A 27,738-nucleotide genomic window follows, 5' to 3' on the forward strand; every position below is an offset into this window, starting at 1 on the left:
GTGTATGTGTGTGTGCATGTGTGCGCATGTGCATGTGTGTGCATGTGTGCATGTGTGCGCATGTGCATGTGTGTGTGCATGTGTGTGTGCATGTGTACGTGTGTGTGTGCATGTGTGCATGTGTGTGTATGTGTATATGTGTGTGTGCATGTGTGTGTATGTGTGTGTGCATGTGTGTGTGTGTGCATGTGTTCACGCACGCACGCATGTGCATGTGTATGTGTGAGTGCACACACACCATGCCTGGCATGCATGTAAAGATTTGAGGCAATCTCTTGTTCTGCGTAGGCCAGGCTAGCTGGCCTGTGAACTTCCATGGATTCTCCTGTTTCTGCTTCCAATCTTTTAGAGGCATGCCGGGATCACAGAACTACACTACCCTGTCTGTCTTCACACGACTTCTAAGGTCTAAAATCAGGCCCTCATATTTGCCCGACCAGTGCTTTACCTAATGAGCGGTTTCTCTATCCTAGAAGTGACATCAATTTGAGTAGAGATCTGGCGACTGAGAAAAGCCGGGCACCTGAAAAATTGCACAAGGAATATTTCAGGCGATGCAATGGCACATGCAGAGATCCTGAGGTGGAAAAGAACTCAAAGTGTTTAAAAAGTAGGAGGGAGGACTCTGAATGTCCCAACACCAGCAAGAAGACCACTGCGGGAAGGAGATGAGGTAGGAGAGATGAGGGTTACTGCATCAGGTCAGGCCTCTCCAGTCCGGGCGTAGTCTGGGTTTTACTCCAAGAACATCAGGATATCCTTAAAGAGTTTTAAACTATATCTGGAGATGCGTTAATTAATGTTCTTTTGTGCTAATTAGTTGTATTAGTCAGCTGTCAGATCTGGAGAGTGATTAAAGTTGACGTGGGGAAATTTATTGAGAGGAAGATTTATTCCACAGGCTCTAAGGAGAGATAGACAAGCAGATCCCAGGACAGCAGACAGACTGCTTAACCGTTAGTGGTTCAGCAGACAAAGCTGGGGACCCACCAGAGGACTTTGTCCACCCCCCACTCTGGTTCCTAGTGATTAGCTTGTGTCTGTGGATCAAACTCCAACCCCTTGGGAGAGAGTTGCCTCAACTCAGGGCCATAGTCTTGAGTCTACTAATGAGCAGGTGAGAAGCCCAAGGAAGTAAGGAGTCACCTCTTCCTTGAGTTGTTTGCAAACACTGCAAATGTCTTGAGCTATGTTAGGAGCTAGGGATGTGTATCATGATAAAATAAGTTATATTTTTTTTTGGTGGGGGGTAAGTGAGCTCCTTTCTAAAAAAAAAAAAAAAAAAGAACAGCGATCAAAATTATTTCAAAATGTGTGAACAAATCACTTCAAAATGTGTCTCAGTTCTGAGCTTTGATCTGGTCATGGCTGTATGTTCAGAGCCTAAACCATACCCAGCATATGGTAGATATCTGGTGAGGTTTAGTAAGTTGACAACCTATCTTAGTTACCTTCAGTCATCTGTAGTGGATAGCTGTTCTGTCTATGACTTGGATGCTGGGAATTGAACTCAGGACCTCTGGTAGAGCAAGCAGCCAGTGCTCTTAACCTCTGAGTCATCTCTCCAGCCCTCCTTTTTTTTCATATTTTTTATTCTAGCATGATCAGACAGCAGATGGCCTGGGAATTTCAAGTCCCATGAGGGATCAAAGAGACCTGGCCTACATGCATCTCAGGTCTTAAGGGTAGCCTTGAGCCACACCTCAGAGGCAGGTACTTAGGGCAGTTACCTCCTATATTTCTAAGGGGTAGTGCTTCAAGGTCAAAGACAGAACAGCCATCCACTACAGTCATCAACTTGACACACTTGGGGAGAACCTCAGTTGAAAAATCACCTCCATCAGATTGGTCTGTGAGCATATCTATGGGACATTTTTTTTGATTACTAATTGTGATAGTTTGAATAAGAATGGTCCCCATAGGCTCGTATATTTGAATGCTTAGTCACCAGGGAGTGGCACTATTTGAAAAGATTAGAAGGATTAGGAGGTGTGGCCTTGTTGGAGGAAGTGTGTTATTGGGGGTGGGCTTTGAGATTTCAGAAGCCCATGCCAAGCCCAGTGTCTCCATCTCAGCCTGTGGATCAGGATGTAGCTCTCTGCTGCTGCTCCAGTACCATGTGTACTGCCATGCTCCTTGCCATGATGATAATGGACTAAGCCTCTGAAACTGTAAGCCAGCCCCCAATTAAATGCTTTCTTTTATGTCCTTGGTCAAAGTACCCGAGTTGGCTTATGAATGACTAAATTGTCATAATTACCCTAAAATGGGATTTGTACAATAGACTCTAGTGTCTCAAAGTTAAAGAAAGTGGAATGTTTCCGTCCTACACCCACTCAAGCTTGTTTTTGAAATACATCAAAGCAAAGCTGCCCAGACTTGGAGCCCTCTAGGACCAGACCCCTGCTACCCTGGAGTCACGGCAAAGAGAGTGCTCATCCCCCCTTTTTGGCTGTTTTTGCTCTTTGGTTCCCATGTCTTTGCTAACTGGTGAGGGGAGACATTAGTTCTTGCATTATAGGTGTTTAGTCACAGCAGCCCAGTTTCTCAGAACAAGGGCAGAGAAGGGGAGGGAGGCAGGGGGACAGAGAGAGCATTTCCACAGCTTAGCCTTAGAAGCGACTCCATCACTGTTACAGTATCCTGTTGCTTATGAGCAAGTCATCAGGTCTGTCATAGGCTGAAGTGGAGGGCACATAGCAGGGACAAGACTTGGTTGGGGGTCTTGAGGTTACCCCAGACGCCAACATGCGCTCTAGCTCTTATTACTGGCTTCCACGGCAACTCACACTCACGAAGCTCAAGTCACCTGCCCAACATCCCACCGTTAATGAAGCATGGGATTGGGTCTGGACCCAAAGGAGTTTATTGCCAAGCTTGCCCACCCTGTCTCTACACCATCATCCTCCAAGTGTTCACGCATCCTGCCAGGAGGGTATAAGGTCATTTAAACAGTCACAGACAGTCTCAGATCGGTGCTAATGCACCTTTAACCATGTAAACCTCACTAACCAACCATCTAACTCAGAACTGACCATAGGTTCAGCATCTTGGGAAGATCACATAATGGTGAATAATAATAACAATAATTGTTAGTGTGTCCACGTGTGTGTGCATGTGTGTGTGCATATGCATGTGTGTGTAGTGTGAGCATGTGTCAATGTGTGTGCACATGTATGTGCATGTGTGTATATGCCTGTGTGTGTGTGTGTGTGTGTGTGTGTGTGTGTGTGTGTGTGTGTCACAAGGTACATGTGGCAGTCAGAGGACAACTTTTAGAGTTGGTTCTCTCCTCTCACTTGGTTGAGGCAGGCCTTTTGTTTCTGCAGAGCTGCGTTCTCCATCCAGACCAGCTGGCACATGAGTTTCTAGATAATTCTCTTGTCTCTCCCTACCGTCCGTCCCTCTGCAGGAATGTGAGATTATATCCATGTTCCACCATGTCTGGCTTTTTACATGGGTTAAATATATATTTCTCTGCTTGACTCTGTTGATATTTTAGGGCAGGGTGGTTCTCTCGTTGGGGGGTGTCCTGTGCTTTGGAGGAGTCCCTACCTCCTGCTTGCCAGGAGCTGTGACAATCAAACATGTCAAGTGTCCCCTGGGAGGCAGTCACCTCAGTTAGTATGACTATGCTAGAATAGTGTTTTGCACTTCTAGAACACCCCAGCTACCACTGGTCTGTGGAACTGGACCTGGAATAACTCTGCTCTAAGTCCAATAAGATAGCCCTTCCCTCTCTGCTTTTGGAGACTCGGTGTCACAGTTACAATGTAAAAATCAGAACACCATTTATGGACCAAGTTAGGTTTTGTGTGCGGAAGATTGGTTCCACCACTAATCTCTCGGAAGGAAATTGTTCCCGAAGGGTCAGGACCACACGTAATGCAGTTTCTCTGCCTCCATCCGACAAGTGAGAAACCGGAAAGGCTTATCCAAAACAATCTTTTTTTTGAGGAAAAAACTTAACGCGCCTCCCCTCCACAACGAGGGAGTGCTACCTGAAGAGATGCTGCTGGATGAGCAGACACAGCTGAAGTGAGTGACTCTGGGCGCCGCTGCCCTGCAATTGTTGCAATCCACACAGAGGCTGGGATGGGCCGCCGACACTCAGAATGAACTGTTTTAATTGCTGTGGAGAGCTCTGTGAGGGAGCGGCACATTAGCTGCTGCTGGAGGCTCCAAAGCTAATCTGTGTGGAAACAGGAAAGGTTGTCGGGCCGTCCGAAACGTACTCAATTATACATGATAGGGTGAGCTCGGACGCTCTTTGGGGGGCTCCTGGGGAATTTTGTGCATTAAGGATTTAAACTTTGTTGCATCTGTTTTGGCCAATGAAAGTACAGCATGCTCTCACTACAGGAAGATTTTCTTTTGTCCATTTGAGGATCATCAAGTGTTTTATTTTTTTTTTCTTCCCCCGAAGTCAGCACTATGGTGAGCAGAACCATATCTGACCTCTTCTGTTTCCTCTCTCCTTTCTGTTTCCATCAGTGGGCTCCTCCCATCTTCCCTCCTTCCACGTGCTCTCTTCTGTCCATCCACCTGATTGCTTTGTTTTTATCCTGTGAAGTAAGTATAATGAGGATTGATACGTACTTTTTCTTATCTTATCATCTCACTCTGAAGTGCTCTGTCTGTCTGCTTCCTCCCTCCCTCCCTTCCTTTTTCCCTCCCTCCCTCCCTCCCTCCTTCCATCCCTCCCTCCCTCCTCTTCCTTTGACATAGTCTTTTTATGTATCCCAGCCTGGCCTGGAATTCAGCATGTGTTCTAGGCTGGCCTTGAACTCCTGATCTCCCGCCTCAGCTCTGGAGTTCTGGGACGGCAGGTTTGTACTACCCGTCCCTCATGGTACTTACTTGTTTTTCTTTTTTTTTTTTTTTTTTTTGGTTTTTCGAGACAGGGTTTCTCTGTGTAGCTTTGCGCCTGTCCTGGAATTCACTTGGTAGACCAGGCTGGCCTCGAACTCACAGAGATCCGCCTGGCTCTGCCTCCCGAGTGCTGGGATTAAAGGCGTGCGCCACCACCGCCCGGCTTGTTTTTCTATAAAACCCAAAATGAGTCACTGAGCGGCTCCAGGGAAGGTGTAGAATCACCAACTGTCAGGCTGTCCCACCCAGGCACTGATGACTTCTGTATCTCCAGGTAGCAGAAGTTTGGGAAAAACAGAAATCCAGGCAAAAGAGAATGGACCATTAGGGTCAAAGTGGAATGTTATGAGCCCCTGGAGTTTTCCTGAAGCAGGCACGTGAGATACTTAACCCTCCTGGCTCCTCACCGGAGTTCCCAGGGGGAACTTTTCTGAGCAGTGGATATACTTTTTATCTTGTGCTCAAGTCTTGGCATCTCTGGTTAGTAAGATCCTCCCTAGAGACACAGATGGAGTCCACCTGCATCTGGTCCCAAAAGGCTTTGGGGTGGTGGTGGTAAAGAAGCCTGAGGACTCTTTCCCCCAGTATTTCAGCAACCGGTTTAGGTCAAGTCTTGCAAATAACAGGAGGGATAGTGGCATAGACTGCCCACAATGGCAGGGTGTTGCTAAAGTTTTCCTGCCTGGCCCACAGTCAGGACAAACTCTCTCACCTGCCAGTCCCACAGCCCCTCAGACCCGACCAAGTAAACACAGAGACTTATATTGGTTACAAACTGTATGGCCCTGGCAGGCTTCTTGCTAACTGTTCTTACAGCTTAAATTAATCCATCTCCATTAATCTGTACCTTGCCACGTGGCTCGTGGCTTACCGGCATCTTCACATGCTGTTTCTCATCGTGGCGGCTGGCAGTGTCTCTCTGACTCAGCCTTCCACTTCCCAGCTTTATTCTCCTCCTTGTCCCGCCTACACTTCCTGCCTAGCCAATGGCCAGTCAGTGTTTTATTTATTGACTAATTAGCAACACATTTGCCATACAGAACATCTCACAGCAGCAGGGCATGCACGTGGATGAGCTGAAACCCTGCTCTCCCATTACTTGCTTGGGAGACTGGAATGAATCACCATTCTCTAGGAACCCTGATCTTCTTGGCTACAAAATAAGAATGAAAAATGGTAACTGCCATGGGGCTGTTGTGGGGTTAAAGGAGACACTGCATATGGAGTGCTTAGCTGGGTGCTTGGTGGGTGAAAAGTGCTAGGTCCTAAGTGCCGGGGCTCCAAAAGAACAAAGTCATATTCGTCAGGAGGACCTGATGTGCCCTGAGATCAGCTCCAGCCGTCAGGGTGCTTCAAGCCAGAGGACGAAAAGCTGAGGTTAGTTATGGTCAAAAACTAGATGCATCAGAAGGATGAGGGGTGGGGCTGCTGCTTATTTACAGGAGTGAAAGTCTTAGTGCCCAGTTCAGGAGACTCAGTCTAAACTGCAAGAATGTTGTATTCTAGATCCTTGCTGACCCTTGGATACTGGGAGCCTTTAAAGAACATGCCTTTAAATACCCCTTCCCACCCCAGGGCCTTAGCACATGCTGTTTTCTCCTTCTGGAAGAGGATCCTTCTGAACTTTACATGACTGTCTCTCTTGACATTCAGACTTCAGCTCTTGCATCCTTCAATGGGTCCCCTCTTGGCACATGAGCTAATCTAGCCTTCAAATCCCTATCTGCTTTCACATCCTCAGTACTTTTGGATCCTCTGCATCACCATCACCATCATCATCATCATAGTATCTGCCTCCTTCATTTAAATGAAAGATTAATGGGACTAGAAGTTTCTCTTGATAATTATGTTCTAGGTCTTAGACTGGGACCTGGTGTGTAGCAAATGCTCATTAAATATCGAATAAATGAATAAATGGATAAAGTGACATATGGATAGCAAAGCTAATTATTTTTGATTAAGAATCCACCATGTCTAAAGACAAATAATTTTAGGATTTGAAGAAATTATCAGAGATTAACTTCAAACCATATATTTTGTTTATTAGTTTTCTGAGATAGGATCTCATTATGTATCCCTGGCTAGCTCAGACTCGCAGAGATCCACCTGACTCTCTCTCCCCAGTGCTGGGATTAAAGGTGTGCACCAACACACCTAGCCTAAAACATTCAGTATTTTTTAAGGTGATGATGTATCTAGAGATTGGGACCTGGAATTGAATGTTTGTCATTTTGAGGATATTAGGGGTGCTGATCTAGAAAACCCAGGGTAAATGATCAGAGATCTTGGACCAGCCAGTACTGTCCTACCATGTATACTAATGATGAAATCCTTCCTTGGGATGGCTTTGTATGTGCTGTGCTTAAATGCTTTGTATGGCATTTGGGATCTGTATGAGTTAATTTCAAAAGATAAATTGATTCAAGGAACCTACTGTGATTTAGATCTGAAACATCCCCTCTCATTTTTTTCAACTTGACACAAATTAGAGGCATTTGGAAAGAAGGAACCTCAATTGAGAAAATACCCCATCAGAGTAGCTTGTAGGCAAGTCCATAGATTGGTTGATGATGAATGGGGGAGGGCTCAGCCCCTGGTGGGGGATGTCATCCCTAGGAAGGTGGTCCTGTGTACAGGAAAGTGGGCTGAGCAAGCCGTGGAGAGCAAGCCAGTGAGCAGCACGCCTCCATGGCTTCTGCTCCAGGTCTTGCCTTGAGTTCCTGCCTTGGCTTCCCTCAATGGGCTGTGATTTAGAATATGTAAGCCAAACAAACCCTTTCCTCCCCAGGTTGCTTGTGGTCATGGTGTTTTATCACAGCAACAGAAACTCTAAGACACTTCCCAAGACTCATATATTGAAGGCTTGGTCTTCAATATGGCTGTGTTGAGAGGCAGGACTTATGAGGGATCTAACTTCACCCATAGGTTAATCCATTGATGAGTTCCTAGTCCAGTGGGCACTTCAGCGGAGGGGTCTGCATAAAGGAAGAAGGCCATTAGAGGTGTACTTTGTAGGGTATTTTCCCCCAGGTCCTTTCCTCTTGTTTCCTGGTCCCATTCCCTGTCTGCCCATCTTCTCTCTCTCCATCCCTCTGCCTCCTGGCTGCCTTGAGTTGAGCCTTGCTTTATCCACTGCGTGCTCCTTGATAGGTTGTTCTATCTTATCACAGGCTCGGAAACAACCAAGCCAAGTGACCTTGAACCCAAACCTCTGAAACCATGTGCCAACATGAATCTTTCCTCCTTTTGAGTCTTTCCCTCAGTATTAGAAAGCTGACTGTCACTGAGCCCTCCTGGATGGTAACCTCCGTGCTTAGTGCTGGAAAATTGAGGACATCAGAGTAGTAGCAATAGCAAGCAGATTGTATTCCACTTGGTTGGTGCCTGATGTTCCACTGGGATGGCATTAGGACACTGTAATCACTGGCTGAAAGAGAGTTCAGGTCATTCATGGCTGCTGCATGTCTCAGCTCAGGCATCTGGGATTGATATCTGCCACAAAAGCCGTGTTATAGTAGAGGAATTATATAAATATATATAATTATATATATTTATTATATAAATATAAATATATATATTTCACTCAGTAATACTTATTTGCTTACAGCTATCAAATGCCTATGCTTATAGACTAATTGTGTCCCCTCAAAATTTATATGTTAAAGCCTTAATTCCACATGACCACATTTGGAGGGGAGGCGGGCCCTGTAAAGGGACAATGAAGCTAATGTAAGGCCATTGAGGCAGACGCTAATCCAGTATGACCAATGTCCCCATGAGATGAGCACATCAGGACACAAACACACATAGGGAAGATCATGTGAGAACAGAACCATTGGGCAGTTGATATATGTGCCTCAGAAGAAACCAACCCTGACACTGAGACCTCAGATTTCTAGCATCATGAAATAAAAAAAAAAAAAAAAGGAATTTCTGTCATTTAAGGCACACGGATAGTGGCGTTTTGTTATGGATGCTCTAGCAAATGAATACGCCTGCCCTATTCCAGTCTTTGAGGGTGCAGAGGTAGCGAAGACCTAATTTATATCACTGAGAAGCACATGACTTGATATTTCTCTGAGTTTAGCTGCATCGGCTGGATGGTCCTCTATCTCCCTAGGCTCACCCACACCTCCAGAGTCCTTCAGGGAATGGCAGACCCTGGCCATATGTCACATATACTCAACAGGTTGTCAGCAGTAGTCAGCATGTCAGGGTCCCGTGTTTGTGTCCTGCAGTGGCTGGTGGCACTGGCTGGAGGTGCTGGTGTCCCTTGTAGCTGTTTTAGAACACCCCATTGTTGTTGGCTCTGACCCCTCAACCCTGATTTCTGTGGGAAAGACACACTTTCTCAACCTTGCCCGTGCTGAAGTTCATCAGAGGCATCCACTGCTCTGTGAGGTGGGAGGATGCATCAATCATGAATCTAAGTCTCGGAGTCCTTTGTGAAAACAGGATTTTTAAATTATGGTCTGAGGTTGCAGTACGGGACCCCTGACCCCCATGGTCGGAACAGGGTCAAAAGAATGACCCATGGTGAACAGTGCCTTGGGGAACCGTGAGAGAGGCTCCAGGGGAAAAGGCAGAGGGCCTTTTACCTCAGGTGTGTTTTGTTCCCTGGATTGTTCTTGGATGTGATTTTGTGCCTCCTGGGACAAACATTTACATTCAATTTATAAGACATGTTTATTCTTGTTGGATGTCAGAACACAGCTATAGAACCCAATCTGGTCAGTGTGCCCTGAATCTGGATATGGCCTTGTGCCTGGCTTTCATGCTTTCCCAGATATAATCTATAGTACATGCCCAACAATTGTGTTCAAATAGGTCTGTCCTGAGAAAGTTCTGGGAAAGGGCTGCTCTGTTGATATTTAGTATGTGCTTATTGACGTATATTTACATGTTTTTCTGGACTCGAACAGCCTTCCTTGGATCATTGTTACATTCCTACATAAAAGTCCACTGAAACTGAGGTGAGGCTGTCTACAGCATTAGACTGTAGTCCGCCCCCTTCTTTCAGGTCCTCAGATCCCAGGTCCAGCAGATGAGATCTGCTCGGGTCAGACATAAAGTTGACACCCATGGGGAAGTTCAGGAGAACCCAACGCTAGCATTAATGTCACCAAAGCGTGTCCATATCTGTTTGTGCCTCTCTTTCTTTCTTTGCAGAATCTCCAGTATTCGTTTCTACACATCCACTGCCCGCTTCCTCTTTCCTGTAGTATATTGGGTCTCCTGAGACGAATCCTTCAGGGTTTGCTTGTCTGATGTATGAGTGTCTTACCTTTCTTGTTTACAATGAATTTATTTTGAAATAATTAGAAACTTAGAAAAGAGCGACCGTTTCTCCCTTAGTCAGAGTCCCAGCCTGTCTCATTTCACACCAGCAGTTCGTCCACATCCTTCTTGCTGTATCCGGTGTGTCTGTGTGATCTCGTCAGGATGAGCGAGCCGGTGCTGCCTTATCAGACCTAAGCTCTCTGGTGGACATTTTTCTTAAGTGAGAACTCTCCCACGGGATGGAGAGATCGCTCAGCACTTATGAGTACTGACTGTTCTTGCAGAGGACCTGAGTTCGATTCCCAGCACCCACATAGTGCTTCACAACCACTCACAACTCCAGTTCCAGGGGATCCAGTGCCCTCCTCTGGCTTCCTGAGCACCACGCAATATGTGGTCCACAGACATACAAGGAGGCCAAACACCCATACACATAAAGTAAATACATAAATAATATATCCAAATAAAAACTGTTTGTGTCATATATTATTTTCCATTCTTCACTAAATTGTTTATGTTTGAGGTTTCTTGTACTGCATGTAGTTGACTCTTGCTTTGCTATTCATGTTTCAATGTATTGATGTATTTTAATCAATATATTTGGAAAATTTATATTTAAGGTAGCTAGCTATTGCTCTGTTAGAACTAAAGTCTGGCACACTGTCAGTGGCTTTCTGGTGGGGTGCTTGAATACTTTTTAAGATTCCATATTGGTTTACTTTCCATGTTTTAAAATCTGTCCTGTCTTAGTTATTTCACTGCCGCTCTGTGTATTTAACACACACACACACACACACACACACACACACACACACACACACACACACACACTTGTTGGCTTGTGATGGCTTAGTCATGTTCTGCTAAACCCATAGTTGGCTGAAAGTATCATCAATTAAAAATACGTTTAGGGTGGTGGTGGCACATGCCTTTAATCTCAGCACTTGGGAGGTAGAGGCAGGTGGATCTCTGTGAGTTAGAGGCCAGCCTGGTCTATAGAGCGAGACCCTCAGAAAAACCAAAACCAAAACAAACAAAATATAATGTAATATTGTCAATGTTTTCTTTGAGAATTTCATGCTTGTATACAATGCATTTTAATCATGCCAACTAATTTTTTTAAACACAAGAATTTAAGAATATATCTTTTGCTCAAAGTACTCCATTAATTTTTTTCTCATAAAATTTAGTCTACAGCATTTTTTTTATCATTTTCAATAGTATTTTAAAGTCTCTGTTGTTATTTTCCTTTGGCTCATGAATTATAGAGAAGCTGGGTCTTAAATGTCCAGTCTTCTTATTTCCTCAAGGCTGTCGACTTAATTGCATTATGATCTGAGATTGCAGTCTATATGATATCGATTCTTTGAAAATTGTTAGAATATGCTTTACTGCCTGGAATGTGGTCCATTTTTAAAATAAATGTTTCATGTGTAATTGAGAGGAATCTAATTGTCAGATACTGGCTCTATATGCTATGCCCATTAAATCGAGCTTTTAAGTGTGTTGTTCAAAGACTCCGTTACTCTGAAGAGGGAGCTGGAATCCTCCACTCTGGGTATGGGCTCCTCGATTTCTCCTTCTGTTAGCTCAAGTTTTGCTCACATGAACCAATGCTATTTTATCAGTGGCCTATAAGTTTGTAGCAGTTACAGATTTTTGATGGATGCTTTATCATTGAATATTATTCCCATATCATTCTAGCAAACACAAATAACTTTTTTCTTGTTGTTTTGTTTTGTGGCCGTTTTGTGAGATAGTAGTTTGGGGTCTGTTGTGGTTGGTCACTAGAATGGTCTCCATCTTTCTCTGACTTCTTGTTTCTTACCCTTATGTTATTTTATTTTTATGTTTTGTTTTAGTTTTTTTAAAAAAAATTAGGATTTATTTATTTTTATTTTTTCTGTGTATGGTATTGTCTGAATGTATATATGTGCACCAGGTGTGTTCAGTGCCCAAGGAGGCCAGAAGAGGGCATCAGATCCCCTGGAACTGGAGTTATACATGGTTGTGAGCCACCATGTGGGTGCTGGGAACTGAACCCACATCTCCTGAAAGAGCAGCCGGTGTTCTTAAACACTGAACCATATTTCCAGACTCTTGTTTTAGTTTTTTGAGCCTGGTTCTCATTTAGCCCAGACTGGTCTAATGGTAGAGGCTGGTCTTGAACTCCAGGTCCTCTTGCCCAATCCTCTCAAGTGCTGGGATTGCAGGTGAGTCACCACACAGGTTACTTTAAACCAGACAGTAGTAAGTTACAGCATCTATCTTTTTATTGGTTAAATAATCTACTTTTAAAGAGGTTTATTTTTATTTTATGTGTATGAGCATTTTGCTTGCATGTATCTGTGCACCATGTGCATGCAGTACCTGCAGAGGCCAGAAGAGGGTGTCAGATAATCTGGAACTGGAGTCACAGTTGTGAGCTGCCACGTGGGTGCTGGGAATTGAACCTGGGTCCTCTGGAAGAGCAGCCAGGGCTCTTAACCACTGAGCTATCTTCCCAGCCCCCAATTTATATGTTTTATTGCCTCTATATTTGAACTAATTTCTATTTCAATCTTTATATTAGTTTCACATTTACCAGACTCCTCCATATTTTTGCCCTATTAGATGAAAGCATTTTCTTCCCATAATTTTTCTTTTGTTTTCTCTTTCTTTCTTTCTTTCTTTCTTTCTTTCTTTCTTTCTTTCTTTCTTTCTTTCTTTCTTTCTTTCTTTCTTTCTTTCTTTCTTTCTTTCTTTCTTTCTTTTCCTTCCTTCCTTCCTTCCTTCCTTCCTTCCTTCCTTCCTTCCTTCTCTCTCTCTCTCTCTCTTTCTTTCGTTTGTTTTTTTCAAGACCGGGTTTCTTTGTGTAGTTTTGGTGCCTGTCCTAAATCTCGCTCTATAGACCAGGCTGGCCTCGAACTCAGAGAGATCCTCCTGGCTCTGCCTCCTGAGTGCTGGGATTAAAGGTGTGCACCACCACCGCCGCTGCCCGGCTTGTTTGCTTTTTCTAATGATGCCTTGATGCTTTCACCAGACTAGAATGTGCACCCCCGAGGGGAGGTGGCCGGCAGCTGGCTTGACGCAGACGAGGCGGGGTGGGTGGGGGCATCTCCAGAGGTTCTTTAACCTTGGCATTCTCTCCAGTTGGTCGGAGCCAGCATCAGGCTTGGGACCCACATGCTGACCCTCTCCCAGACCTCAGTGGTCCAGACCCTACACCACTCGAAGACCACTTCCTCACACTCATTCCCAGGCACTGGAGGGTCGACCCGGGAGCAGTGTGGTTGGGGTGGGGAGAACCCTGCAGAAGCCAGCGGCTCAGTTCTGTCAGTCCAAGTGTGTGTCTCAGAGCCGGGGTCCTGTCATCTCTTCAGATCTGGATCTTCATTAGATAGCTTCTGCCCACACAGACCCACCCTTCTGTGACTTCCTGGAGGACCACTGTGTGGATGAGGAGGTGAAGGGCATCAAGAACACACACACACACACACACACACACACACACACACACACACACACACACCCCATGTACATACACGCACCCATTTACACACACAACGACAACAATTAAAGAAAAAAAGAGGCAACGAATAAGAAAGAGAGCAAGAGGGGGGCATATATGGGAAAGTCTGGAGGGAGGAAAGGGAAGGGGGACATGATGTAATTGTATTATAACCTCAAAAAGATCATTAAAAATAACAAAGGAGATAGGCGACCATTTGGCCAACCTCTGTAGGCTGGCTGGGCTGCCTCCATGGCAGACTGGCATGTTGCTGGGCTAACCTCCCTTCCAGAGGCTAGCCCTCAAGCATGACTAGGTGCCACTTCCAAGAGACACCCCTCCTGCCCACTGTGCTTTGTACCAGCCTGTCTCAGAACCTCCCCCTGAACCTCTCCAGCCACTAGGCAGCTTTGTAACTGCCCACCAGCCCCCTCCAAGCCTTGGGCCAAGTGAAAAATGAAGCTTTTTCAAAGAGGAAACAAAAGAATTCTCAGCAGTTTCCAAGAATGTAATATACACGGCAGCCATGGTGTATAGAAAGGCTCCTGAAGCCAGAACTGTTTTGAGACAGGGTCTCACTGTGTAGCCCAGGCTAGCTTTGAATTCAAGATCCTCCTGCCTCAGCTTCCCGATGCAGAAACCACCGGCATGTTCCACTATGTCTTCATTGAACGTATTTTTACTTTCCCGTATTTTAAGTCTAGTTTTATAGCTCACGAGTGAAACATTCTTTTATAGATAGAATTTGTTCACATCTACTGGTTTGCTAATGTCTTCGCCACTGCTCTTATATTTCAGATTTTCTTTGTGGCATCATTTTTCTTCTTTTTGAAATCTCTTCAAGGAGCTGTATTAGAGAGCTCTGTTCGTAGTGATGATTCCAGTGTCTGCCTTTTTGAAAATTCCTATGTAGCTTCATATATCTGAAAGATGGTTTTTTTTCTGAGCACACAATACTGGCATGACAGGTTATTTTTCCTCCATATTTTATAAATATTATTTCACTTGCAGCAGGCTTTCAGTGTTGCTGGCGAGATGTGTACTGTCTGTTTATTGACCATTTCTTTATAAATGATCTGTGTTTTCTTCCTGGCTGCCTTTAAGATACTTGGTTTGCTCTTTGTAATTTTATTATATATATCATATTCGTACTTTTACTTTTTATCTTTCTTACATGGTTAGTTGAGCCTCCTAATCCAAGCATTTTTAAACATGTCCTGTGCACGATAAAGTCAGCTGAAATCCCATAATGGCCAGGGGAGGGGTTTATGAAGTCCTACCCCTAGCTGAGAAGTACCAGCAGTTTATAGCTGCTGAGAAGGGAAAGTCAGTTTTCTTCAGGGGCAAGACCCCTCAGAGGCTACCTAAGCTCCAGTAAATGGTCCTACAATCAGTCACACACATACAGGCAGCATTAAGTGGACGCAGAAGGTTTAAAAAAAGTTGGGAGGGAAAAGTCATGGGAGACAGGGAAGGAATTGGAGAGGAGAGAATGGAGGGTGGATTGATCAAAACACATTATATGTGTATATGGAATCATCAAGGAAGAACGTTTTAAAAAAATCAGTTCTGAAGACTGGAGAGATGGTTCAGTAGTGAAGAGCGCTTGCTGCTCTCGCAGAGGGTCTGGGTTCCGTTCCCAGCACTCCAGCAGTGTGACTCAGCACCACTTGTAACTATAGTTCCAGGGGATCTGGCTCCTCTGCAGACATCCACATCTTCTGGCCTCCGTAGACATCCACATGCAAAGAGGAGGCAGGGAGGGAGAGAGGGGGAGAGGAGAACAGGGGAAGAGGGGGAAAAGGGGGAGAGGGAGAGAGGGGGGAGAGGAGGAGGATAAGAAGCTCTTATCCTCAGGGACAGTGCTACTACAACCAAACAAACACAGAACCTGGAGACCGGAGGGAGAGAATACACCCAGAGGACTGATTGCAACCATATTTCCTTCCAAGCAGGTGTTACAGGCGTGGCGTCGAAGCCTTGACTTTCTTCCCGAGTGTGCTGCTTAGCTTCCTGCTACTCTGACAAAATACCGGAGGTAGTCAAGTTAAGGCAGGAGAAGTTGGTTTAGCCCCACAGTTGGAAAGGCTTCAGTCCAGGGTTGCTTGGTTCTCTTGTCTCTGGATGTGTGATGACATGGTGAGGAGCATATGTTAGAGCATGTCAGTGACCGACAGGCAGGAGAGAAAAGAGCCAGGGTGCCGATATATCCTTTCAACACGTACCCCGTTGATTACGTCATCCAACGAAACTCCACTTACAATAGTACCACCATATGGGGGGTGAAGGGTTCCCCATGAACCTTTGGGGGAACAGTCTAGATTTAAGCTATAACACAGGGGAAGGGCATCTCCCTAACAAATGAACGGTAGCTCTTGACATGCCCCCTGCTTGCATGGAGAACGTCTGGTAGGTTTCTGGGGAGTTGACTCTCCAGCTGCTGGGCTTTCAGAGCTCCACAGTTCCTCTTAGCACACAGCAGCTGTTGGAACTGGGGCTTGCCAAAATCTTCAGAGGTCCCCAAAGAGCCCTTACTTTGGTAAATCATTTCCCATCAATAAACAGGGCCAAGCGCCTTGCCCAGAAGCCCTGTTAAATTTGCCTCTTCTCTTGGCCAAGTGTTGCCTCGTTGAGAAGGATGCTCTCCTGGTCTCTCCTGGTCTCCTGTGGTCCCTTTTGCCGATTTGTAGAGGTGAGGGGAAGTGGTGGTCAGTGGGGTCAAGAGAGGCGACGGGCAGTGGGCTTCATATTACGTGTGTTTTTCTGTAGGCCCCCTCTGACACTTTTCCTTTCGTCAAGTGGCGAGGGTAGGATCCAATTCCTTCCTACTCTGCACTGGGGTAGTCTGAAGTATGGTAACCAGGGGAGCTTTTAAAAGCAGGTTATTGTTATTGTAAATATTGTCATTATTGTTGTGTGTGTGCACGTGTGTAGATGCCAGCAGACGACCTCCAGGATTGTTACTTCAGTATCTTTTTTTTTTTTTTTTTTGGTTTTTTTCGAGACAGGGTTTCTCTGTGTAGCTTTGCGCCTTTCCTGGAACTCGAATTGTAGACCAGGCTGGCCTCGAATTCACCAGAGATCCGCCTGCCTCTACCTCCCGAGTGCGCCACCACCGCCCGGCATTACTCCAGTATCTTAGAGTCTCTCTTTGATCTTGAACTTAACAACTAGGCGAGGGATCTGCCTGCCTCTGCCTCCCCAGCACTGGGGTTATAAATGCCTGTTACCATGTCTAGCTTAAAAAAAAAAAAGTGTCCTGGGGATCAAACTTGGGCCCTCCTGCTTGCAAGGCCAACGTTTTCCTGACAGAGCCAACTCCCCATCCCTTAGAATTGCCTTTTAAAAGAAATGGATGTAATGGATGGTGTTCACAAGGCTGACCACACCCGTGGATACCATCAGTTCTTGGAAATGTAGCCACAAATGCCCCTTACTTTTCCCTCACTTGAGAAAGTGCAGTAGAGGGCCGAATTATATCTGTAATATTATCATAGTGAAGTAAACTTAGTGTGTCACCAGGTACTTAGCAACACTCAAAATCATAAGCTATTTTTAATTATTATTTATGTTTTAGGCTTAACCTTTAACCGGAGTAGCCAAACTACACTTCATGGTCTAAATCCAGGCACCATCTGTTTTCCTATGACCTGTGTGAACCAAGAATGGCGTTTGCATTTTGAAGTAGCTGGAGAAATGTATGAAACACAAATATTAAATAAGTCTTTACCAGAACACACAATGCCTATTTTTTTGCACTTTGTCCGTGATTATTTTTTTGTACTAAAACAATTGAGTTGAGTCCCTGTACAGAGACAAAATGACTTGTAAGTCTCAATTGTTTATCTGGCTCCTTATGGGAAGAGCTTGCCAAACTGTTCACTAGATATGGGTGCTAGGAATCAAACCCAGGTCCTCTGCAAGAGCAACAAATGCTCCTAACCACTGAGCCATCTCTCCCTCCCCAGGACCATGTCTGTTTTGCTCACTATTGCCTTTCTGGTTCTGGGTACAGAATTTTGTCAAGTTCCTCCCTTGTAACCCGGGTGTATGGGAGTCTTCAGCTTTCCCGTAATGATTGCCTTACCACCGTTGGAGACCTCTTCCAAGATTTGCAGTCTTGAACCAGGCCATCCTCAGGTGGTTGGAGCTGGGAATGGGATACCTGAGGAATTCTTTTGTGGTCCCCATATCTGGTTTTTTTTGTGTGTGTTTTTCTGGGCTCCTGTTCTTAAGTTTGTTTGTTTGTTTGTTTGTTTGTTTATTTATTTATTTATTTATTTATTTATTTATTTATTTATTTATTTATTTATTTATTTATTTATTTATTTATTTATTTATTTATTAGCTCAGCATCTCTGGTAACCTTAGAACTTAGCCATCTACTGGAAACCTAATGGTGAATTCATAAAAATATATGGAAAGCACAGATCCTTAATCCTGCCCTTCAAACATGTCAGAGTTCATATGTCATGCTCATGGGCACCCCAAAGTGGGACCTTCCTCTCCTGCCTATGTTGTGGGATTGAGTCAGCCAGTTTCCCAGTCTTTGAACCCCTCCCTCCCGTCAGAGTTAAAGCCCTGGACTCCTATTTTGTTCTAGAGAAAGAATTCTTTGTATCCAGTCACACAGACACAGGCTCCCATCTGAGTACCAATCAAACCTGCTTAGCTTCTGGGATGAGACAAGACTGGGCGTGTTAGAGTGGTATAGCTATAAATGCAAGAAATATTCTTCCTTTCCTTTCCTTTCCTTTCCTTTCCTTTCCTTTCCTTTCCTTTCCTTTCCTTTCCTTTCCTTTCCTTTCCTTTCCTTTCCTTTCCTTTCCTTTCCTTTCCTTTCCTTTCCTTTCCTTTCCTTTCCTTTCCCTTCCTCCCCTTTCCTTCCTTCCTTCCTTCCTTCCTTCCTTCCTTCCTTCCTCCCTCCCTTCTTCCCTCCCTCCCTTCCTTCCTTTCCTTCCCTCCTCCTCCCCTCCCTCCCTCCTTCCCTTCCCTCCCCCTCCCTCTCTCCTCCCTTCCTTCCTTCTTTCTTCCTTCCCTCCCATCCTTCCTTCTTTCTTCCTTCCCTCCCCCTCCCTCCCTCCCTTCCCTCCCTCCCTCCCTCCCTCCCTCCCTTCCTTCTTTCCTTCCTTCCCTCCCTCCCTTCCTTCCTTCTTTCTTCCTTCCCTCCCTCTCCCTCCTTCCCTCCCCCTCCCTCTCCTCCTTCCATCCTTCCTTCCTTCCTGTGTGTGTGTGTATGTGTGTATGTGTGTGTGTGTGTGTGTGTGTGTGTGTGTGTGTGTGTGTGTGTATGTGTGTGTGTATGTGTGTAAGTATGGCATCACAAATGTGTGGGTGCCTGCAGGGTCCAGAACATCTCATGCCCTGGAGCTGGAGTTACAGGTGGTTCTGAGCTGTCTGATGCAGATGCTGGGAACCAATCCTGCAAGTGCAGTGAGTGCTCTTGACCCCTGAACCATCTCTCTGGCTGCAGAAGTATTCTTTAGAGAGATGTACTTCTGCTCTCAATGGAGACTTTCCCAGAAGAAGACTATCTACACCTTTGCTTAATTCAAAACCTTCTAAAAGGGATTCTCCCAGATCCAAACACCTCCTTCATCTCCTAACTCCTCAAATTTCCTGTAAAGAACCCAACCTTTCTCCAAAGAGCAGCTGAGAAATACTTTGATGGCTTGAAAAACCTATTTGCATCCCATGATGAAAATCTTTTTGCACCCCCATGATGAAAATCTAATTTTACCTCCTCCTTTAGCCTACAAAGTGGAATGAAATATCAGGGCCCACATTTTACATCACAGAATAATACATGAAGGATGGAATGTTCATCTTCTATATATACCTACACATGTATAAGGCTTCATAATCTGTGTGATTGTATGTATTATAGATGTATACATGTACTTTTCTCTACATAGCTCATCATGAAGCAAAATGTATTTACTATGTAGTCAATTATGTGCTAACTCACTGTAGGATCTTGAGTGATTTAAAATCATTGGGGCTTTTTGCCCGAGTAACCTCAGAGGACTGCTGACTCCAGGGTGATTCATCTTTGGTTTAGAAGTGCTGGGCTCAAGTGCTAGGCGCTAACACCCCAGACTGCAGGTGGCTTTTAGAGCATGCTGCTTGTTGGTTTCATTCTGCTTGATCTATAGCTACAGCCTGGTGTCCTTCTCTGGTATTAGCCAACTGTGATGTTTAAGGATAATGTTTATAGGTCCCAGGACTGGGGCAAGGAGGATAGGAGATGAAGGTAGGGAACAACCATGGATATTGATTAATGACTTCTTTCTGGAGAAGTCTCCCAGGTGCAGCTGTAGTGGTGGGCAGGTTATCTGGGAGCCAGGTCTATGCGGGCATCAGCAAGCTCTCCCAGGTGCAGCTGTAGTGGAGGGTAGGTTATCTGGGAGTCTAGGTCTGTGTGGGCATCAACCAGCTCTCCCAGGTGCAGCTGTAGCAATGTTTGGTTATCTGGGAGCCAGGTCTGTGTGGGCATCAGTAAGCTCTCCCAGGTGCAGCTGTAGCGGTGGGTAGGTTATCTGGGAGTCTAGGTCTATGCAGGCATCAACCAGCTCTCCCAGGTGCAGCTGTAGCAATGGTTAGGTTATCTGGGAGCCAGGTCTATGCAGGCATCAACCAGTTCTCCCAGATGCAGCTGTAGCAATGGTTAGGTTATCTGGGAGCCAGGTCTATGAGGGCATCAACAGGTTCTTCCTGTGCTGACTCTGCGTAGAGGAAGTAGAAACACGGGGAGCTGGAGGAAGGCCACATTGGGAGGGCTCATGGAAGGAGAACAGCTCATTGACTTTTTACTAGTGGTTTCTGATGGCGGCCTGTGGCCTTGAGGTTCTTTGGAGGACCCAAGAGAACAACCAAAGAACCCCATTAGCTTGGTGGAGGTGGTAGTGGCGGCTCTCTTCTTTACTGTTTTTTTTTCTTGTGACAAAACTCATAATGCATGTGCACACTTAAAAATACAGACAAGGAAACAGAGTTCTGTCCCCCCCCCCCCCCCCCCCGCCCCGCCGCTTCGCTGAGAGAGCCATTAGATATATCTATGAAATGTCTCCTGCTTGGTGATGGGTCCTGAGAACGCAGAGAGAATGCAGCATGGACCCAATTGAGTCGGATGTTTTCAACAGTGCTGATAAAATAAAATAGAGCTCGTGAGTAGCTTGATGGGAGGTGAGTTTAGCGGGACACAGCCATTCCTCACATCTCAGGGCAGGCTGTTCTCAAGGTCCTGTACTTCTCCAACCTGTCCTCCTCTTCCATTCCCATCTAATTATGTGTCATCTATCTTAGGATGTGATTGTGATGTACGACCTGTGTTGTAACCTTATTTTTTTTTCACTTAATATAGTGTGAGCAGCTTTCTGTTTCATGATTTATTCATCTGCATCATTAATTTTATGGTCGCAGAGCCATTCATCACATGGGCTGTAACATCCTTGCGTGAGCCCCCTGTGATTTCGGGTAGCTGCCTCGGTGCCTCTGAGTGTCGCTTTTGTTAGGGATGCTCTGTCAGTGTGAGCTTCAGTGGCTCCAGTCACAGTGACCTCTGAATTGGGTCTCTGGCTCCATCTTCCCTGCGTCTACCAAGGTTTTCTTTTTGTCTCTGGTCACATCCGCTCCCAAACTCTCATTGGCTTCCTGTTGCCCGCACAGTACAATCTTCACAGCTTAGTTTTGGCACTTTGGATGGGGCACCAATACCAAAGGGTGGCTTGAATAAACCCGTACAGAAAAAAAAAAAAATGCGCAGCATCCACAGTCTTTAGGGAAAGGCAGGTCAAACCCACAATGGAATGCCACCTCACACTTGTTAGGATGGGTATCCAGACCAGCAATGATACAGACTTTGACATATGTTGCTGAGGATGCAGAGAAACGGGCCTCTGTCCCTGACTTCTAGAAAAGTTGTTACTTATGCTTCAGCTGCTGGGGAAAGCAGTATGGTGGTCCCTCAACAGGCTAAAAAGAGAGTTCTGCCACATCCATCAACTCCATTCCTACCTGTATACCCCCAAGGATTGGAAATGAGGAATCTGATAGATATCTCTCCGTCACTGTTCACTGAGGCTTTGTTCAGAATAGCTGAGACGTGTTGCATTTACAGATAAATGGATGGACAAGATGTGGCTCATCTATGTAATGGGATTCTGTTCAGCAAAAGGATGAAGTTTGGTCCATGCTACAGCCCTTGGAGACTCCATGCCAAAGGATGGAGACCAGTTCAAGGAGTTGGAAAGGAAATCAGGGGTTAACATGCTCTCGGGGATGGAAAGCCGTTGCTCAGTGGACAGAGTTTCTGTTCACGGCGATGGAAGAGATTTGGGAAGCAGGTGGTGGTGGTGGCGGTACAAAACCATGGATGTAGTTAACGGCATCGAATTATCATACTTAACATGTCTAAAAGGAAGCGTGGTATAGTGTTACATGCTGGCAATCCCAGCACTCCCAGACAGAGGCAGGTAGATCTCTGAGTTCAAAACCAGCCTGGTCTACACAGTGAACTCCAGGTCCATCAGGGCTATGTAGAGACCCTCTCTCAAAACCAATATTAAAAAGGGAGGATTTTATGTTACAGATATTTTACAAGAAGAAAACTGAATGGGTTGACCACTGCCTCTCTGGCTTGCTGGTGTGGTTTGTTCACCCTGATCCCTTCCTCTCCCACTCCTCCTCTCCCCTCCCCTCTCCTCCCCTCCCTTCCCCTCCCCTCTCCTCCCTTCTCCTCCCCTCCCTTCCCCTCCCCTCTCCTCCCTTCTCCTCCCCTCCCTTCCCCTCCCCCTCCTCCCTTCTCCTCCCCTCCCTTCCCCTCCCCTCTCCTCCCTTCTCCTCCCCTCCCTTCCCCTCCCCTCTCCTCCCTTCTCCTCCCCTCCCTTCCCCTCCCCCTCCTCCCTTCTCCTCCCCTCCCTTCCCCTCCCCTCCCTTCTCCTCCCCTCTCCTCCCTTCTCCTCCCCTCCCTTCCCCTCCCCTCTCCTCCCTTCTCCTCCCCTCCCTTCCCCTCCCCCTCCTCCCTTCCCCTCCCCTCCCTTCCCCTCTCCTCTCCTTCCTTCTCCTCTCTTCAACTCTTTCCCTTCCTTCCTACAGAGGCCAGAGAGGACATTGGGAGTCCTGCTCTATTATTCTCCAACTATGCCCTTGAGGCAGGGTCTTTCACTGAATCTGGAGCTAGGCTGACAGCCATTGAGCCCCAGTGATCCTTCTTCCTCCCTCCTCTTCTCCCCGCTCCTCTCCTCTTCCCTCCCTTCCCCCTCCCCCTTCCCTCCCCTCCCATCCCCTCTCCTCTCCTCCTTCCTCCCTCCCTCCTCTCCTTCCTCCCTCCCCTCTCCTCCTTCCTCCCTCCCCTCTCCTCCTTCCTCTCTCCTCTCCTCCCCTCCCCTCCTCTCCTCTCTCCTTCCCTCCCCTCCTTCCTCTCTTCTCTCCTTTCCTCCCCTCCCCTCCTCTTCCCTCCCCTCCTCTTCCCTCCCCTCCCCTCTTCTTCTCTCCTCTCCTCTCCTCTCTTTCCCTCCCTCTATTCCTCCTTCCTTCTTTCCAACCGTGTCTGCTCTTCAGCCCAGGCTAGCCTTGAGCTACAATCCTTAAATTCTGCTTCAGCCACCTGAGTGGTTTACAGATTCATGCCACTGTGCCTGGCCTTGTTTTTATAGTGCTGTAGATGTCTGGAACTAGAGCCTTGCACATCCAGAGGAAAGCAGTCTACCAGTGAGCCACACCCACAGCCTTGGTACCCGCCATTCTTCCTCTTCTTCCTCCTGAGGGCCCGTTTCATATTTCAAGTTGCATCTCAAATGACATCTCCCTCCTTGAAGATTGCCCTGACTGCCGCACCCCATGTTCTAAAACACACGAGCTTTCATTTGATTATCTGCCAAGGTCTGTGTTACTTGGACTGTTGGCTTAAGAGGGTTTAAGTTCTATGTACAGAAGTGTCTGAGTTTATTCATCTCTGTATGATACATTCAACAGATATTTAATGAGAGTATACTAGATGTTCTCCTGGAACATACACCAGTTCACCATAAAAAATATAACTAAGTTAAGGGACTGGGGAGATGGCTTAGTGGTTAAAGAACTCACTGAACAAGTTTGAGGACAAGACTTCAGACCTCAGAGTCCACATACATGCTGAGTGGACATGGTGGCCCGCCTGTAATTCCTGAAAGATCTTGAAGACAGAGTATGGTGATATTTGATTTGTACTAAAATGTTATTTGTATGTTAATAAATAAAGTTGCCTGGGGGTCAGAGCTATTAGCAAGCGATAGGAAAGCTGGGCAGTGGTGGTGCACGCCTTTAATCCCAGCACTTGGTAGGCAGAGCTAGGTAAGTCTCTGTGTGTTCAGGGATACAGCCAGCATTGGATACACATGCCTTTAACCTCAATACCAACCATAGAAGACCTGCAGGTCTGTACAGACAGGAAGTGACGAGGCGGTCATGTGGTTGGGTTTACAACCATTGAGAAGGCAGAACAGAAAGTCTATATAAAGACTTTAACACAGGAAGTAGCTCTCTTTCGGAGAGGTAGGACCACCGCAGGAGGAAGGGTAAGGTTTTAGCTCTTAGCTCTGACCTCTTGGCTTTCTTCTTTTCATTGGTTCTGTGTTTCTTATTTAATAAGACGGTTGGTTACATCTACAACAGAGGATCCCCAGAGTGAGCTGGCTGGGGAAACTAGCCAGATCAGTGAGCTCTGGATTTGATTGAGAGGCCTGTATCATCGAATAAGGTTGAAGACTGATAGGAAGATCCCCAACATCATTCTTGGGCCTCCACATGCATGTCCACCTGCACATATGTACGCCCCGAAACATGCAAAAACATGCATAGGTACACACATGCACTCACAATGAAGAGGAAGTGATGCAGTTCTATAAGGAACTTCAGGTCTGGGTCACTCTCAGGGGAAGTCACTTCCTTTCTGCTCCCTGTGCTGATTTTTGGAGGCGGTGGACTGTGACCTAGTACTTCTTCCTTCCTTCTGGGAATAGACGGCCTTCCACATTTGGGAACTAATTTCTGGCTTTAGTCAGTGTGATTTGAACCACCTGACATGTTTGTATATGGTCTTTCCCTGTTGTTAACGGTTGATGGTAAATACAGATGGCCCAAGCTGGGCCAACTGGAGATTTTTCCCTGGGATATTTGAAATCAAATCAAACAGGAGCAGAGGGAACCTCCCTATCAGTGGCATCGAAGATCTATATGCAGCTTTGTCCTTCGCTGCATTCCTTCAGGTGACATGGTCTCTTCTGTTTGGATTGTCCTGAGTTAGGATTCTGCTGCTGGCAGCCACATTGCTGTGTCTCTCTGAGCCACAGCCTCCTCGCTGGAAAGCCCCCCGATGCTGACTCCTTCCTCACAGGGTTGCCAGGGACACAAACAACAGTGCCTGTAAAGTGCCTAACAAAGGGGGATGCTGGTTGGTGGCTTTCTTTTTAAGTATTTTACTGGAGTGGAGAGATTGGTCAGCAGTTAAGAGTACCTACTGCTCTTGCAGAGGGCCCAAGTCTGGTTTCAGCAATCATGCAACCATGTAGGATGCCTCACTTACAGTAGTTTTTGTTGTGTGTGCGTGTGCGTGTGCGTGCGTGTGCGTGTGTGTGTGTGTGTGTGTGTGTGTGTGTGTGTGTCCATGTATGTCCATGTATGGATGTCACAGGAGGTCAGGATGTCCCACTCTATCACTTTCCACTTGCTTCCTTACGGGAGGGTCTCTCACTGAGCCTGGAGCCAGGCATATGACCAGAGATCCTCCTTCCCTGTTGTGACCCTCCACAGCACTAGGGTTATAGCCGTGGGTAGCCATGCCTGCAGAGGACAGAAGAGGACATCAGTTCCCCCTTGGAGCTGAAGTCGCAGGCGGTCGTGAGCCAAGCGAAGTGAGTTCTGAGATCTTCAAGAGCATAAGTGCTTTTAACCACTGAGCCATTGTTCCAGTCCCTCCGCCCACTTTTTTTTGTTTGTTTGTTTGTTCTGAAGCAGGTGTCTCGCTGGCCTAGAACTCACCAAGGAGGCTGGACTGGCCGGTCACAGGAATCCTTGTGACTCCACCTTTCCCAGTGCTGGGATTATAAACACATGTCACCATACCACGCTTTTTTTGTTTGTTTTTAAACTGTAGGTTCAGGGGCGGGAACTCAGGTTCTCCTCCCTGTGGGGCAAGCACTTTACCAGCTGGGCTACTTCCTCAGCCCCCCCCCCCTTTTTTTTGAAGCAGCATCTCAGGTAGCCCAGGCTAGCCTTGAACTCATGATTAGCTAGGGATGGTCTTGAATGTCTGATCCTCCTGCCTCTGCCCCCCCCCCCCCCCCGAGTTCTGGGGTTAGAGATGTAATCTTTTATGGTGTATGCTCTTTATAGTCATTGTGCAGCGGAGCACCAGGACTCTCTCCTCCTAACTACCTGCAATTTTGGGTTTATTGACTGGCATCTCTTCCCGCCTCCCTTCCCTGCTCACCTCTGATTTCCTCTGTTCTTCCTTGAGCTTCTCTGATAGTCTACTTTCCACAGATAAGAGGGATCAAGCAGGGTTTGTCCTTCGGTGCCTGGCTATATCCCCTTGGCTCATGCATGTTATGGTACAGTGGGATTTCCACTCTTTATGGATGGCTCATATTCCATCATGTATATTGATTATCTGTTGGCAGACACAGGCTGATGTTGCGTCTTGGCTGTTGGTGATTAACACTGCAATAAGCGTGAATGTGCAGATGTGTTTTTGACATGCAGACCGCAGTTCATTTGGACACGTCTCAGGCCATGCATGGGACTGGTGGATCACACTGAAGGAAACAAAACGTCCGTTTATGCTTAGACACCATGGTGCTGGTATGGATATCCACCGAGTCTGCTAAACTATGCCGCAGCCACCAGACATCTGCAGAACCATAGGGAGATGATGATGGCCAGCACCAGCTGTCCGGGAACCCATGTCATTAGTGATGAAATTGGTTATGTAACTGTTTCTGCCCAAATCCCACTGTTGTGTGGGTTTTATATATTATGGTCCCGAGGTCAGAGGTGAGTGCCTTCACTTTTATGGCCTGTGTGCCAGCTGGTTGTGTCTGTGTGTGGCCCATGTGTGTCAGCGTGTGCCTGGATGGCTCTGTGTGCCTTCCATCGCCACCCTCTGTTCCTGGTCTCTGAGCTGGGACCTCATACAAAATGATGATTTTTAATTTTTTGAGGAGCATCAGTACTGTCTGTTTTCTGTACTGGCTTAAACCAGTTTACATCCTGGCTAACTTTGCAGGAATCTCTTTTTCTCCACACTTGTTCTACGCTGGCTTTTTTTTTTTTTTACCTTAGCCATTTGGATAGCATCTTGATAATAATTACTCCCTGAATCAATGCCCGTAGTGCTCAAGACCATGTCTCCACACTGTGAGGCGATAGTGAAGGAAGTGATGGGTTTGTTTCTGCCTGTGGAGTTGAAAAGAGAAACATCATTTATGTGTCTTTTTGCCGGTGTCCCTATCGGGCCCATATGTGCCTGTTGGGTTGATGACAATTTGGGTTCTGAAGACCCCTCCCCATTTTTAGTCACTTCTCATTCAGTGTCTACACCGTGGGGGCCGAGACACAGATGGGTTTGTCCCTTTGGCCACATTCCCGCTACTCCAGCTGCTAGGCTTTCAGTGTGCATCTCCAAGGCTTAATTGAATACGGCTTCTTTGTTGCCAAATACCAAAACCTGGTTGTAATGGAGTGTTTGGGGGAAATGGGCTATGTTATTTCATCAAGCAAAGTTTCAAGAAGTTGGAAGTACCGAATGAGCTGCCAGCCCTGGACCTGACCTCCCATCAGCCCACCTATGCTCTTTGGAGAAGGTATGTTGACATGTTTAGTAGGCGCTCTGGGAGTTCACTTCGAAGAAGTCTTGTCCCTGCCCCAGTATTTAGTGGCACCCGGTAGGTCTGGGTTGTGCATTTTAAATATACTGTGAAGTTTTCATAACGTTAAGAGTAAAAGAATAGCAAACACATTGTGGTTTATGCCAGCTGCTGTGTGTTCTGAACAGTCTACTTATTACTAACTAAACGGTTTGCAAACCTCACTGTGTGTCAGACTCCCCTGAGCTGTGA

General features: G+C 46.3%; 1 long non-coding RNA gene across 1 annotated transcript in view; it reads left to right on the forward strand.

Annotated features, from left to right (window-relative positions):
* The window catches only part of LOC128120909 (uncharacterized), a 92,163-nt gene that overhangs the window by 63,706 nt on the left and 719 nt on the right, over positions 1-27,738 (forward strand). The window lies entirely within an intron of this gene.

Source organism: Peromyscus californicus, unplaced genomic scaffold, assembly GCF_007827085.1.
Source record: "Peromyscus californicus insignis strain IS unplaced genomic scaffold, ASM782708v3 Scaffold_2__1_contigs__length_46816999, whole genome shotgun sequence".
NCBI classification, from domain to species: Eukaryota; Metazoa; Chordata; class Mammalia; order Rodentia; family Cricetidae; genus Peromyscus; species Peromyscus californicus.